Here is a 16339-nt window from a genome sequence, read left to right as displayed (position 1 = left end):
ATTGTGTTCCGATAGAAAATCAATAAAAATAAAATTTGTGAAACTTAATTTTTTAGTTAGCGTAATGATTTATATATTTATTCATGTTAATTATTAAGTCCAACTATTTTACAAAAATTCTAAACGCCTTCAAAACTACAATATTCGTTGAATTGAAACACAATCTTTCAACAGACCGTCTGTAACATATTATTTTAATAACAAAAAAATATTACACAAGTATCAAGACCACACAGTTACTTAATGGCTTATTTAAGACTGTAACAAAAAGATAAGTTCCTTACCTAGAAAACCACGTGACCCAGTTATCAGTTAATACATTATTCAGCGCTGTTCGGGCCAGACAATAAATCTATAAATGTTATCATAGCTACTACTTAAAGAAGGTCTATTTTATTGTACGTTTTAATTGCACCTAAAAAAAAATTTTATTTTTATTTTTATTGCTTAGATGTGTGGACGAGCTCACAGCCCACCTGGTGTTAAGTGGTTACTGGAGCCCATAGACATCTACAACGTAAATGCGCCACACACCTTGAGATATAAGTTCTAAGGTCTCAGTATATATAGTTACAACGGCTGCCCCACCCTTCAAACCGAAACGCATTACTGCTTCACGGCAGAAACAGGAGGGGCGGTGGTACCTACCCGTGCGGACTCACAAGAGGTCCTACCACCAGTAGATATAGACACAGTACCACCAGTAAATATAGAAAATATAGACACATAGGCAAACTTAGTGCTATTTAACATTATAGGTAAACCAATGGCATAAAATATCATGTATGCTAGATATTAACATTGAAAATCAGACACCGTCGAATTACATAAAACATAGATCAAAGTTTCATCCTTCGAGAAACCAGAAACAACTACGACCTCTCATTTTCATCATTTAAAGCATCGATAAGTATGTTTATTAATTAACTACAATCGAAAGCAATGAATCTTGGTCACTTAAAAAAATCTTATAAATCTCGAAAACTAAGAATGCTATCTTAATGAAATAAGTTGTGTTAAGTAGACAATTAAATACTCCTTAAATTAAGATATTAAAACTCCTTAGTTACTGCAAGGTTATGTCATAAAAAAATTAAATTTGAAAAATAGAGACTTTCGAAGAGGGAATTATGAAATTACTGCATTTAATTTTGCTTTTGTTTCTAATCTGTAATTTAAGTGGATATATAAACCATATTGATAGTATTAAATATTTATTATTCAACCTGAAATCATGTCGCTTGCACCAGAATCCTCACAATGCTGAAAAACCGGCCGGAGTCAGCGCGATTCAGCCAGGACTGCCGGTCTGTCGTTGTCAACAGTACAAAGAGCTCTCCGACGTTACGAGGAAATTGGCTTTAACATAAGTAGACAAAGAACAGGCAGAACTAGGTGTATCACAGCACGAGAAGATCGATATTTGGTGAGCACCATGCTTCGTAATCGCTTTGTCACAAGAACTGAACTTACAAATCAGTTTCGACACCTCGGTTTTTTTTCCTACCTATTCTAGTAGTCTCGAAGGGTTATTCTAGGTTCGCCGAGCTTGTAGGTGAGCTCTTGGGGGGCTCAAATTTGACGTCGTTACTAATACGAACCCTAGCAAAAGCCGTGCTTCGCAGAATCTACCACCAGATCGGAAACACGACTCACTGAGAAGATCCGGCGAGAAACTCTGTGGGCTGTGTCTGTGGGTTGATTTACTCGTCGAGCCTTTCGTCGCAAGCGACGAGCTCGACGAAAACGATAACCGGTGCTTGAGGTACCTAAAAGCACCGTTAGGGGATCGGGAGGATCCGAAATGACGTGTTTTGGACGACGCCTCGTAGGAAGTAACCCAAGCGCATGGACAGTAAGATGACGACTTACTTAAGCTAACTGAAGAAACCACTTAGACCTGCAAATGGCCCTAAACTGGAGCGTGGTGATCTTATTTCAAAACTAAACCCACTTCACCCACGTTCAAACAGTTTATTGATTCTCGCCCCCATGGTTTTTTTTAGTCAAGGGATCAATGAACTACCTATGAGATGTCAAAAGTGCATAGATAACAACGGTGCATACTGTGATTAAATAAATATATTTCACACAAAAAAAAGTCTTTATGTTCCTCCCGTACAAAACGCAAATTTCATATGTAAGGACTTAATATATGGGTAGCATCAGTAGTATCCTAAAATGGCTATCCCTCTTGGTTCTCGCGACGAATCGCATGGCCTATATGTGCGGTCTATGCAACTCAATACATAAAACACACATACTTATCTATTTTTTGGCTACAATTTTTTGTACACAATTATTTTCCTTAAATCTACTTTAAAAATTTGTTGCCAGCCTGGAGAATTTGAACCCTGACTTAGTCACATCCGTTGAAACTGGTATATAACACCGAACGTGTCACTCGCATGCCAAGACAATTTTTTCAAAATGTCAGAGGTATAAAACCTCTTGGTATAATACTAATAAGTATTTTTAAAGATATATAAAATTTACAGACATACTTTTTGCACCACTATATTTTAGCATATAGAAGATTAACAAAACAGCCAGTCAATTGAACGTATGTATAACCAAACTAAAGATGGCGTTAACGGTTGAATTTATTTATACAGTAACTGGTAATTGATAAATTTTTTTACCGATATTTTTATTGGTTGAAAATACCGGTAAATCTTTTCGTTGAAAAATTAATTTTGCTAATGTTAAACTTGAATGGTAGAGTTTCTTACATTTATTTTCGATTCAGTGAACTTTCCTTCATACTTCTACACTGTAGAAGTAAGAAGTAGAAGCTACAGGCTTAGAGCTGACTAGCTTAACTAATTAGTACGAAATGATAATATCTAATAATAATATTTATTTATACGCTACAGTTTTTTTCCTATTTTTCTGTTATTGTTATTTAGAACGTAATTACTTATTTACATTTTTATTTATATCAACGTAGTTGTTTTTTCATGAACTTATTTAAATATTTCACAGTAAATTAAATTTTATTACAGCTTAGGAACATAATTTGCGCCACTTTTGATGTTGTGAGACGAGTTCTCCGATCGTTTATAATATATCCTGCCTTAGAAAAGGCCGGTTCACAAGAAACTCATGTCACCATAATGTTGCATTTGGTTTTAATTTTTTTATATAAAATTAGATATATACATTTGTGTATTAGCCACCAATCTAATGGACAGGCTTTTCTAGAAATTACTTTCTCCTTAATATACATCTCCAGTTCTTCCTCAGCTTTTGTCTGCGCTGTCTTGGGAGCATGCGAAGTTCTTATCTTTAAATCAAATTCCCCCCATATAGACAAATCATCGTCATCAATATTTTGCTGGTCTTGAATATCTGCCGCCACTTCTCCACTAGTTTGAATTAATTTTACCATCAATGCTACAACGAATGCTTTTGTTTCCTCTAATGACTGAGACTCAGAGAATGCCACGTCTTTGTAATGTGAATCCAATAGTGTGCACATGGTAATGTGTACATTGTTTTTTATATCTCCTAGCCTTTCTGTCAGACTTTGTTTTAGTTTTCCTACCATATCAACCACAGGCGCATAAAAAGTTCTGGATGCCAGCTGTCACAAACATACATGAGACTCGAGACCAGGACCATAGCGGTACTCGCGGTAAGATAATTTTCTCCACTCATTATCTTACTGACCTCATAAAATGGTTTTAAAACAACGCACATTTGCTCGATGCACTCCCACTCTTCGTTAGGTATTATAGGCATAGAGATAATCATAGTAGCAACTGTTGCTTGAATTGCTTCCTTTAAGGTATAAAACCTCTCCAGCATTAAATAAGTGGAATTCCACCTGGTGGAAATGGCTTTTACAAGGCTCCTGGGCTGTTGGACATTCAAATTGTTAATCTGATATTTCATCAGTTTTTCTTTGCCAATACAGCTCTTTTTGAAAAATATAGTATCTTTATTTGTTTTTAAAGCGTCCTGGACTATTAAGTGTAATTTATGCTCTAAACAGCCAAAGTGATTCCAGTTTAAAATAGAGCTAGCTCGTAACATGTTTGTTGCATTGTCTGACACAAAAAATATAATCTTTTGAGTTATACCCCATACATCTGCTATCTTCTGGAGTTCCTGCGCAATTTTAATAGCTGTATGACTGCCATCGAGTTGATCACATTGTAGTAAAATGGATTTCAATTGTAAGTCTTCAGAAAAAAAATGAGCTGTGACACCCATATATTGATCCAAAGTTCTTGAGGATCAACAGTCGACTGTAATACATACATTCTCTGCATTATGCTTAACATAATTAAGAAAGTATTGCTTACGCTCTTCATGAAAAGCAGGTAGCAAAGACGACGATATTGTTTTTCTGCTCGGCAAATCGTAGGACGGATTTAAGGCATGTACAAATTCCTTAAAACCAATATCCTCAACAATTGAAAAGGGTTGACAATCATATGCTATAAGCTTGATGAGGCATTTGTCTATAATTTTCTTATCACCTGGGCGAAGCTTCTTAGGTAAATAGGACGACATCATGCGTTGTACTTTATTAGGCGGTTCATGAGATGAGGATGCTGCAGTTGTAGCCCTAACGGCTCCACCACCAGCGCCACCATCACCACCACCACCACCACTACCGCCGTCACCACTAACTACTACCGCCGTCACAACCACGAGCCCCATCACCAGTTACAACATTCCTCTGACAATGAAATTCACCACTTGCCCTAAGTGTTCCTCGTGTCAAATTTGAATATACGCTGACGTGCTTTAATTTTAAATGAGATTTCAAATTGTTAGTACTACCTTTATATGATAGATTTTTCTTACAATAATTACACATTGCAATTTTTTCCGCTCCTAAGCACTTTTCGAAATGATCCCATATTTCTGCATTGCGTTTCGGCATTTTAAATTAATACACTTTAAAAATCCACAACAACAAAGTAAGCAAAGTCTCAAACACACAAAAACAAAGTCAAAACACACAAACACAAAGTAAAAATCTCTTAAAATACAAAAACACAACTTTACCAAAACAATAGAAAAGATGCACTGAGCCACCAAAATGTCAAGTACCAAACAAAATATTACGTTTAAAAAATCAACCAAACACGTCATATTCGCTATCGCTATCATTTCAATGTTTTAACAAAAAAATTATCACTAACTGTAAAATACCAAGTTAAATATTGTGCTTTATTTATAGGGGTATAGAGCATACAATGAAATCATCAAAATTCAATATTTACATGATAAGTTGAAAACATCTGCAGGGCGTAAATGAATCTTACGTGTTGAAATAAAGTTGAAACTTGCATAAATATAATTTCCAATAATTGCCTATGCGACTACACGCAATGCGTTTGTTAAACGGTATTTTTAACCATTTTGGGTAATTTTATTTATCGAATAGAAGTGTTAATATTTTTACCGGTAAATTTATTGGTTAATGGTTATATTAGCCACCACTAAACCAAACTGATTAAGCCACAAACACAAATAACAATACGGATCGATAAACCACATAGCTGCGGTGTGTTAAACATAGCTTATATTAGCTGGACCCGTTTTATTTCGTTAAGATAAAATAAAATTTCGTTTTATTCTTAACTAAATAAAAACACAGTTACCAATACATTATTTAGATTAAGCATCACTCATGTAAGAGCGACCTTTGTCCCGTGTGATACAATACCTTTCAACAAGATTAATAGAGGATCCATCGTACTTTATGTTCATTGGATTAACCTACTGAAAAATAATGCGACACCGCGGTCACCGAACAGCGACCATATTTGTCTCGTTCCAATTTGGTGGTGTAGTACGTTATTGGGTCATGAAATTTGACAATACTATCACATTAGTTGAACTCGATACTCACTATAGTAGAGTACCTTTTCGACTATTGCTATTTGCTTATACTTATTGCAATGTCTATTGCTGTGTAGCTCTTAAATTAATACCGTGCTTAGCATGACGTAGAAGTCTAGCTGTGACTTTTATTAACTCCACGGTGCTTAGTGTTGCATAATAGTCTAACTGATATTTTTATTCGTTTATTTTTACTGCTTAGCTATTATTTAAGTTAGTAGTGTAACGAAGTATTATCATTAAAAGTATTTTTAAATAATTCTACGTTATTAGACTACGTTATTCATATCCCAACAAAAAATTTTTTTTGCCAATCACATTATCATTTTAATTATTATTTATTTCTTGATTTTTCTTCACGTAATACAAAATAAACTCTGAGATCATTCAAGCGCTTGATTGTACTAACTTAGAAAATACGATTAATGCAAAAAGTATTCATATATTTAATCAACCTTTTGTAGATGATCCCACGTTATTATTTTTGAGACATTTTATGTTCTTGCTCATTATCTTTAACACCACCCTGATTCACATAAATTAAAGAATAAATTAAAAAAAATTAAAAAAATGCGAGGAAGTCAATCCAATAAAGTTTCCGACATTGACGATCTGTACCGTAATATTAATATAATGTGGTCTGTTGATTTCCAATATTTATGTGGTCTGTTGATTATTTTTTTAAACTATTATTTATTTAGGATTAATTTCAGGGGGAAAGCAATCCAAAGATTTGAATTGAAAAACGCAATTTAACTGTAGAAGTCTGTGCTAGCTCATGACAAATCGTTACCAAAAAATTCTAGTTCCAACATCGCTGGCTGATTTTGGCGTAAGCAATTTTTTGCGTAATTACATTAATAGAATACAAAAAGCACTTAAACAAATTAGTAATAGTTCTACGAAATTAAAATTAACCTAGAACTGTTTTCAGAGTGCTATTTACGTGAAAGCGTCCCACGGGTATAATAATTTGAACACAAAATTTCGACTCTTATACTGGATTAATGAAATGTAATTTTAATCCAAAATAAATACATTTACACTTCTGTGTAAAGCTAAAGGTTATTATGAAAATAATGGGGTAAAATTAATGCTTTATTTGTTGGTTTATTACTAAAATATAATACATATATTGTTTTATCCCAGTACACCTATGCATCTAAATATCTGCTTCTGAAGCTTAAAAAATTAAATACAAATATATTATTATATATTTTAGTATGCTTATTTATAAACAGTCTTAATCATCTTTCGAAATAAGCAGACTTTTAAAATATAAATTACTTATGATATGTACTTAGCTATATATTAATACGTGAAGCAAAAACTTTGTACCCCTTTTTACGAAAATTGCGCGGACGGAGGAATATGAGATTTCTCACACTTTTAGACAATAAAGGGAAGGAGTGCAGAATGTTTTTTTTTAACTATGCATAAAAAATAAATTAAATCATTAAAGGAAAACATTACTCACACTACCATGTATTTGACACACACACGCATGCATTCTGTTTGTTTACTTTCAAACTTTTCTTATTGCTTAAAGTCTGTGGTCAAATTGAAAATAGATTAAATATTGTTTGTTTTTATTAATATTTTTCTAAAGTGTACATAGTCTTGGCGAAATCTGTGATTATAGAAGTATATATTTGACAATAGAATCGTAATAGTGTACAAACTTATAATTTCAATTAATTATAGTTGAATTTCGACTACTACAGCACATTAAGTTTTATAAGACACTAAGTGTGATATAAAACTTTATGCTAAAAAATACGCACATTATTCTTGATGAAATGACCTATAAACATGATCCAAGCTAACATTAAAATAATACAACCTAACAACTCAATCAATAACTACTTTTTTAATCGTCGCGTGTCGTTTTGTAGTTTACCAGTTGTTGTAACAGACAGCTCATAATCACTAGATATCTGTCACGATTTAAACTCGAAGTATGTATATGTGAACTCATTTCAGAGTTAACTTGTTTTGCGTGCCAGGTAAACACTGGTACGAACTTGCAACTTTTTATTCTCAAAGTAATAAATTGGAACAATTTTTGTGAATCGATTATTTCATAAATCAAAATAGTTTAAAGTTAATAATAGTTTAGAAAAACTAACAAAATACGCTTTTATAGAAAATCCAACTAAAAAAATTTATTAAAATTTATTTTCTATTTTTTTAGTTGAATTTTCTATAAAAACGTGTTAGTTTTTTTATACTATTATTTATTTTTCATTTTTTAGTTGAATTTCAATTTTTTCTTTTTTTTTCTTTTCAATTTTTCTTTTTTTAATATTGAATTGTCATCGGTCCTTAATAAGTCTACTAAATTTCGAGTTAGTCCGACGTTTTGAAGGGGGTCAAAATCATGTTCAAAGATTCCGTTACATACTAACATACATACGTCTGAAGTTTAATAAAAGCGTATTAAAAATAGTTTCGAGCCTCTTTTTGGAGAAATTGTCAAATTAATAATCACTCACAAAACCGAAAAATTTAATTATACAATTTTGAAAATTGCATTTTGCAAACTTTACTAGTTGCCGGTTAACATACCAATATAATTACAGAGAAACTACAAACAGAATTTCACATAAACATACCCAAATCACATATTACTTGCTATTTTACAGGAATACCGCAGCGTGTTTTAAATTTATTAAAATATTTTGTTCCAGTCTCTTCGAAAACAAAAATCTTTAGATGGCTCGTTATCATGGATGTCTTTATTAAATATAATTAACTAAATGGCTCTGGAATGAACTCTCCTCCACCATGTTTCCCGAGCACTATGACATGTACTAAGCGGTAGGCAGAAGCTTTTTTTTTCTTACCTAAGGCTATATCAGCGTTACCCTAGCGTGTAGGTGAACTCTCTGGGCTCAAATCGGAGGTGTCGCTAACACTGGCCCTAGCAACAGTGTTTCGAAGAATCTACCACCGGATCGGAAACGCGACCCACTGAAAAGATCCGGCGAGAAACTCAGTGGGCAGTGTCTATAGGTTAATTAACTCGCCGAGACCTTCCTTGCAAGCGACGGGTTCGGCGAGGACGGTGATCGGTGCTTGAAGTACCTAAAAGCTACGATAATGGATCGGGAGGATCCGTAATGACCTGTTTAGGGCTGACAGCAGCTTGACTGCGGCCCTGCCACTACTGACGTCAATTAGCGACGGTGACTACTCAACATGAGGAAGTTCTCATCTGCCAACAAGGAGTAGCTCACAAAATGCCATGCGTTTCGGTTTGAAGGGTGGGGCAGCCGTTGTAACAATACTTGAGACCTTAGAACTTATATCTCAAGGTGGATGGCGTATTTACGTCGTAAATGTCTATGGACTTCAGTAACCACTTAGCACCAGGTGGGCTGGGAGCTCGTCCACCTATAAAAGAAATAAAAATAAAATTAAAAAATCAGTAACACATAAGATTACATTATGGCCGAACAAAAGTCAAACAAATAATTTTATATCTATGATGAAATAAAAACAGAAATTAATCATATAATCTGTGTACGGAAAGTGTAGAATTTTCCGAATGAAAGCAATACAAACATTCGATGACGAGATGGTGTTTGTCTGCCCGAACAAGTTTACACAGCAAGCTAAATAAAATCGTTCGTATCAGGCTCGGAAACTCATTATTAAAAGGAAAACCTTATTGTGTATAACGTTTCGCTGACTTTTCATTATAATGAAACATGATCACTAAATTATATTATTATCATTATATTTATTTTAGACCAAACCCAAAGAATTATAAAGTATTAAATATTATTATAAGAGCTCTTTCTTCTATTGGAATTGTTTCTCAAACTTCAAACGAGTTTTTCTCGTAACTACTTTTTTTGAAGTGGCTGTCATGATATCTTAAGTTCTACTCCACCGATTCCTTTGAAATTTGGTGCAAATATTTTTTATGTATCTCTCTCTATCGAGTCGGCTTTGGATTTGAGAAAATTTCAATTTTTGTGCACTTTTTAATTTTCATGTTGCCGCCATTTTGTGAATTATTTTTTTTGATTAAGAATTTCTCAATTTTTTAGGTTTCATATCAATACAAAAGCTGGAACTATATCAACCAGGGTGCACCGTTTTTTTATAGCACCGACTTCACCGACCTATAATTCGACGAATTGGTAAAAATGATTTTTATTTTTTTAAATCTTAGTTTGAAAAATGTTTAAGCCTCTAAAGCCATTTAAGCTTCTAAACCAGAATACTGCCTTAAAATATTTTTTGAGCTTCAATATTAAAGTAAAAGAGAAATTCAATAATCGAAATTCGATCATAAAATGATTATGGTCAAATTTCGATTATTGAATGAAAAATTATTAATCCTCACATAGTGTTTAGAACTAGTGGTCACCCGGTAGTCGAAATTCGACTATAATTATTTGTAATTAAAAGTTTGTACACTATTATGATTCTATTTTCAAAGACTATTATACTTCTATAATCACAAATTTCGCCAAGACTACTCTATAGAAAAATACGAATTAAGACAAACAATATTTAATCTATTCTCAATTTGACCACAGACGTCAAGAACAAAAGTATGACAGTAAATAAATAGTATGCATGCGTGTGTGCGTCAAATACATGGTATGCAGTGTGTGTAATGTTTTCTATGTTTATTGATTTAATGTATCTTTTATGCATTCTTTTTAAAAAATATTAGCATTGTGCACTTCTTCTCTATATTCTCTATAGGTGAGTGTAGGAAAAGGAATACAAAGTTTTTCCTTCACGTATTAATATTATATAGATAAGATATCTGATTCCGGCATTCACTATCGCCGGTTTTGTGCATTAGGATTTGTAAATTTTTTAATTGAAATTCGTTTAAATAATGTTACGCGTTTTATTAGCACACTTATTTTTTGTTTCTCGAAGGATAGCAGTGGCTTTGGTTGGGAAAAAGAGGAAAGAAATCACTTTCTGACATGATAAATGTTATTCTGCACGTAAACCTTGTAATGTTTTTCTCGTGGAGTTAAGAATTTTCAGCATTAAGATATAATGAAGTTACATTTGATAACTCTCATTAGTCCTACTTTTCGCTGGATAAAGCTTATTCGACAATCAAAACAATAACACATTCCACTTTCAAAGAATATAATTAAAATAAAAAACCAATTTAAAAAAATTGAACAGTCCGTGTGACGTACTTTCAAAATAAACTATATAACTCATTGTGAGTAAAAACTATCGTATTGTTTTAGATTCGAGTTTCGAAAAATTCATAAATATACTTTTTATTTTAGTGCACATGATTGAGGAGTGAGTTTTGTTTTTCTATATATGCTGATAGTCTTGAGAGGCTATTTCAGCGTAACCTTAACTAGTAGGTAAGCTCGCGGGGCTCAAACCTGACGACGTTGCTAACACGAACCCTAGCAAGAGCCGTGCTTCGCAGAATCTACCACTGGATCGGAAACGCGACTCACTGAAAAGATCCGGCGAGAAACTCGGTGGGCTGTGCCTGTGGGTTAATTTACTCGTCGAGCCCTTCGTCGCAAGCGACAGCTTTCGACGAGAACGATGACCGGTGCTTGAGGTACCTAAAAGCACTGTTAGTGGATCGAGAGGATCCGAAATGACGTGGAATGAATTTACCCACCTACCTGGTGTTAAATGAAACCGCTACGCCATCAGCATCAGAAATGCTTAAGCAACGAATGCCACCACCCACCAAGAGCTTAAGAGACTAGGTCGAAATCACAATTATATTTTAGAGGGAGCCAAAATCGGAACACATGACTTCTTCACGACAGGAATAGGTTGTAGTACCTACCAATCAGCGAAGTCGCGCAATCTTAAGATTCAGTTTCGGTTTGACCTCATTTACCTACTTCTAAAAGTATAGATATTTTTTACGAAGTTCGCTGTCGAAGTTAAGGAAGACCAATTGAAACAAATGATTCGAACCTTTTAGCAGTAACTAATGGGCGTGTTGGGTAATGGCTTAAGAATGTTAAAATAAAAGCTACAGCGCGGAGTAGGTAGGCACTATTATAGTTTTATGTTACAAAATTGATTTGGTATGTCTATACTTATATGAAACCTCAAGCAAATATTGGTAAATGTATTACAATTACTTTAATTTATGAGGTTTAGTTTCCGATGTTCAAGAATTTCATTGTTTATTTCAAACAAACTTATGGCATAAGTACAATATCTCAGGGGTCCTCTTTTATATATATGAGCTTATACGAGTAGGTACGAGCTCACGGCCCAACTGGTGATAAGTAATTTACATTTGCTAAGTATGTTTTCATTAGAAAAACACCACTGATCTGCCTGCGGGATTTGTTACATCGCTTGATACGAATGCATCGGGTGTCTTATAGACCACGACGACTTCAATCTCTGCACTAAAGGCAAACCACTGGAATATGTACTTGCATCCGATTTTCTAATTTAGATGCAAAACATTTCAATTTCATGCCGACGTCACGATTGTAGGCACACCGTGGATTGCGTTTAGGATGTTAGTAACTCCGATGAAATCCTTTCAGTTGGGTTGTCAGTGTTACCACCGGAACACTCTGTAAGAATTTTAAAACACACGCGAGTGATTCTCCGAACCCTAAATTTTCGATGTCTTGAGGTTTATTTTTGTAACTAACTGACAAATCAGTCTGCAATTAATTTTAAAACATACCTCAGACTATTATTGCCTATCTTGCACAAGTAATATTTTTTTAGTAATATTTATTTACATATTTAAAAAAAAAATTTAAAAGTAGTTCTTCTGATTAATATGGTGTATCCGTAACCTAGTTTCTTGAACATTATTAACAATAACATTATTTCTCATTCATAAATTGATGTGAATTATAATTATTACGAAAGAATATTAGTTGTTTCTTTACACCAAAAAAAATGGTACTAATATTTACGATTGTTTATCTATACTAATCTATACTTCTATACTCTATACTAATATTATAAAGAGGAAAGATTTGATTGTTTGTTTGTTTCGAATAGGCTCCGAAACTACTGGACCGATTTGAAAAAATATTTTTCCATTAGAAGCCGACATTGTCCCTGATGAACATAGGCTACTTTTTTTATTTATTTTTTTATTTTATTTTTTTGGTTTCATGTGTGTTTTAATGTTTCCGAAGCGAAGCGAGGGCGGGTCGCTATTTATAAGTAAAAAAATAATGAGTGTCCGGCACAAAAGTCTGATTCATATTCACGCGCTTCATTTTTTTTTTTTACCTAATCTGAGAGCCTTGAGAGGCTATTTCAGCGTAACCCTAACTTTTGTAGGTGAGCTCACGGGGCTCAAACCTGATGACGTTGCTAACACGAACCCTAGCAAGAGCCGTGCTTCGCAGAATCTACCACCGGATCGGAAACGCGACCCACTGAGAAGATCCGGCGAGAAACTCAGTGGGCTGTGTCTGAGAGTTAATTTACTCGTCGAGCCCTTCGTCGCAAGCGACGGGTTCGACGAGAACGGTGACCGGTGCTTGAAGTACCTAGAAGCACCGTTAGTGGATCGGGAGGATCCGAGATGACGTGTTTTGGGCGACGTCGACTGCTTTCCATTCTGTCCGCAGGATCGGGAATGTAGTTACCGGCGGCCACGATGAGAGGGTTCTCGTGTCGTGCCGCTTTATCGAAGTGGCGCATCGACGCCGACTGTAGATACTTACTGATGGACTCTAAGTCCAGGTCGTCATGGAGGTCGACGTTCCTGACGAACCACGGGGCTCCGACGGCTATCCTGCAAAAACGGGATTGAATAATTTGGAATGATTTTAAGTGAGTGCGGGCCGCGTGAGCGAACACTATGTGGCGGGTAGCCATCATACAACGCAAGATAATTGACAGATGCCTGAATCTCGCTTACGACATTTTCAAGATAAAGCGCATATATACAAGTTCTGATAAACAACAACATTCGGACCGTCGATCTACCGAGCAATGTCACCGCTCGGTGGAAGATCTTCCCTTTGTCGTATATATCTCCCCAAACTGGTGACCTGCGACGAGATATGAACACGCAACCTTCTGATTCATCATCAGCGCATCAAGAACTTCGGCTACCACAATCCCCGCATTCTCGCAGATAAAAACACGTCATTGACAGTCGTCCCACAGCAAGCCAGCATCGCAGCCTCAACAGGACCATCGCAGCCGACTCACCGCGCTTCCTGGTCCTACGGCACGCAACTTCACTGCCTCATCACGCCGCTACAGTTCATCGCAGCCCACGACCGGATCATCAACGCTTGGGGTCACACATCTCCGGCGTGGCAGCTCTGCATCACATGGACTACGCACGACACGCACGCAACATTCAAGCTCAGTCTCGACTCACCGCAGACTTCGAGCAGCACTGGCGACAATCACGCAGCATTCAGCTCAGTTTCGACTCACTGCAAACTTCGAGCAGCACTGGCGACACGCACGCAGCATTCAAGCTCAGCCTCGACTCACCGCAGGCTTCGAGCAGCACTGGCCCTTGCAAGCTAATCTCAGCACGGACAACGCTAATTAAAAAAATCACACGACCTCCAGTCTCGGAGGGGAGTGATGTGGCGGGTAGCCATCATACAACGCAAGATAATTGACAGATGCCTGAATCTCGCTTACGACATTTTCAAGATAAAGCGCATATATACAAGTTCTGATAAACAACAACATTCGGACCGTCGATCTACCGAGCAATGTCACCGCTCGGTGGAAGATCTTCCCTTTGTCGTATATATCTCCCCAAACTGGTGACCTGCGACGAGATATGAACACGCAACCTTCTGATTCATCATCAGCGCATCAAGAACTTCGGCTACCACAATCCCCGCATTCTCGCAGATAAAAACACGTCATTGACAGTCGTCCCACAGCAAGCCAGCATCGCAGCCTCAACAGGACCATCGCAGCCGACTCACCGCGCTTCCTGGTCCTACGGCACGCAACTTCACTGCCTCATCACGCCGCTACAGTTCATCGCAGCCCACGACCGGATCATCAACGCTTGGGGTCACACATCTCCGGCGTGGCAGCTCTGCATCACATGGACTACGCACGACACGCACGCAACATTCAAGCTCAGTCTCGACTCACCGCAGACTTCGAGCAGCACTGGCGACAATCACGCAGCATTCAGCTCAGTTTCGACTCACTGCAAACTTCGAGCAGCACTGGCGACACGCACGCAGCATTCAAGCTCAGCCTCGACTCACCGCAGGCTTCGAGCAGCACTGGCCCTTGCAAGCTAATCTCAGCACGGACAACGCTAATTAAAAAAATCACACGACCTCCAGTCTCGGAGGGGAGTGATGTGGCGGGTAGCCATCATACAACGCAAGATAATTGACAGATGCCTGAATCTCGCTTACGACATTTTCAAGATAAAGCGCATATATACAAGTTCCGAACAACAACATTCGGACCGTCGGTCTACCGAGCAATGTCACCGCTCGGTGGAAGATCTTCCCTTTGTCGTATATATCTCCCCAAAACTACACTTGCATAGGTCATGACGGGGCGTATGCAAGTTTTGTAGAGTGTCACCTTATTTCTAAGGGTCATTTTACTTCGCCTACATATCATCGGGTAGAGACGTCCTAGAATGAAGGTGGCACGGTCGCGTACCGTCTTGATGTGAGGGCGGAATGTCATCCTACTGTCGAGGGTGACGCCTAAATATTTCGGGGCCCACGGTATGGGCTGGTCGAACATCGTGATTGGGCGAATGGCGGGGGCTCAGGTGTTGACGCGCCTAGTCGGGAGGGGGATGCTCAGCGTGGTGTTGGAAGGGCGACCCCTTTTGAAGAGCACCGTTGTGCTTTTCGTGGGGTTGATGTCGATGCGCCACTTCCGGAACCACTGTCCCATGGTGGTAGCTGCGGTCTGAAGTCGTCGATGGAGCAACGCCTTCTTCCTACACGAGTAGTAGATGGCGGTGTCATCGGCGAAGAGCGCCAGATGGGTCTCCGGAGACCGGGGAATATCATTGATATACAAACTAAATAGTAACGGGGAGAAGGCGGAGCCTTGCGGGACTCCGGCTGGGACCTGACGGGGCCGGGAACGCGTTCCCTCGACTCGATATCGGAACGAACGGTTCGACAAGTAGTCTCGTATGATGAGACGCGCTTCACTCGAACGTACCCAGCTAAATACGAAACATCAGGCGACCCCTCCCCGCGCTGGCGGTAGCCAGTGGCTCGGCTGACGTGGTCGCGATGTGATGTGTGGCTGGTTCGTGTCGTCGCGGAGATATAAAGGTAAATATCTGATTCATATAGCCTTGGTACAGCTGTTTCTGATTAGTATGCTCGTTTTTATAATTAAGGTAAATGGTTTTCAAACTTGAATCTGTGGGAAATATTATGCCATTGGGGAACAGAAACTTATGTATAAATAACAATCCTTAATTGCATACGTGTGATGATTTATCGATGTTAATGGGCAAAATTCTGATTGATATGTGTGTCTGATT

Source organism: Bombyx mandarina, chromosome 21 (assembly GCF_030267445.1).
Source record: "Bombyx mandarina strain Sakado chromosome 21, ASM3026744v2".
NCBI lineage: Eukaryota > Metazoa > Arthropoda > Insecta > Lepidoptera > Bombycidae > Bombyx > Bombyx mandarina.
Note: the sequence above shows the minus strand (reverse complement) of the source record.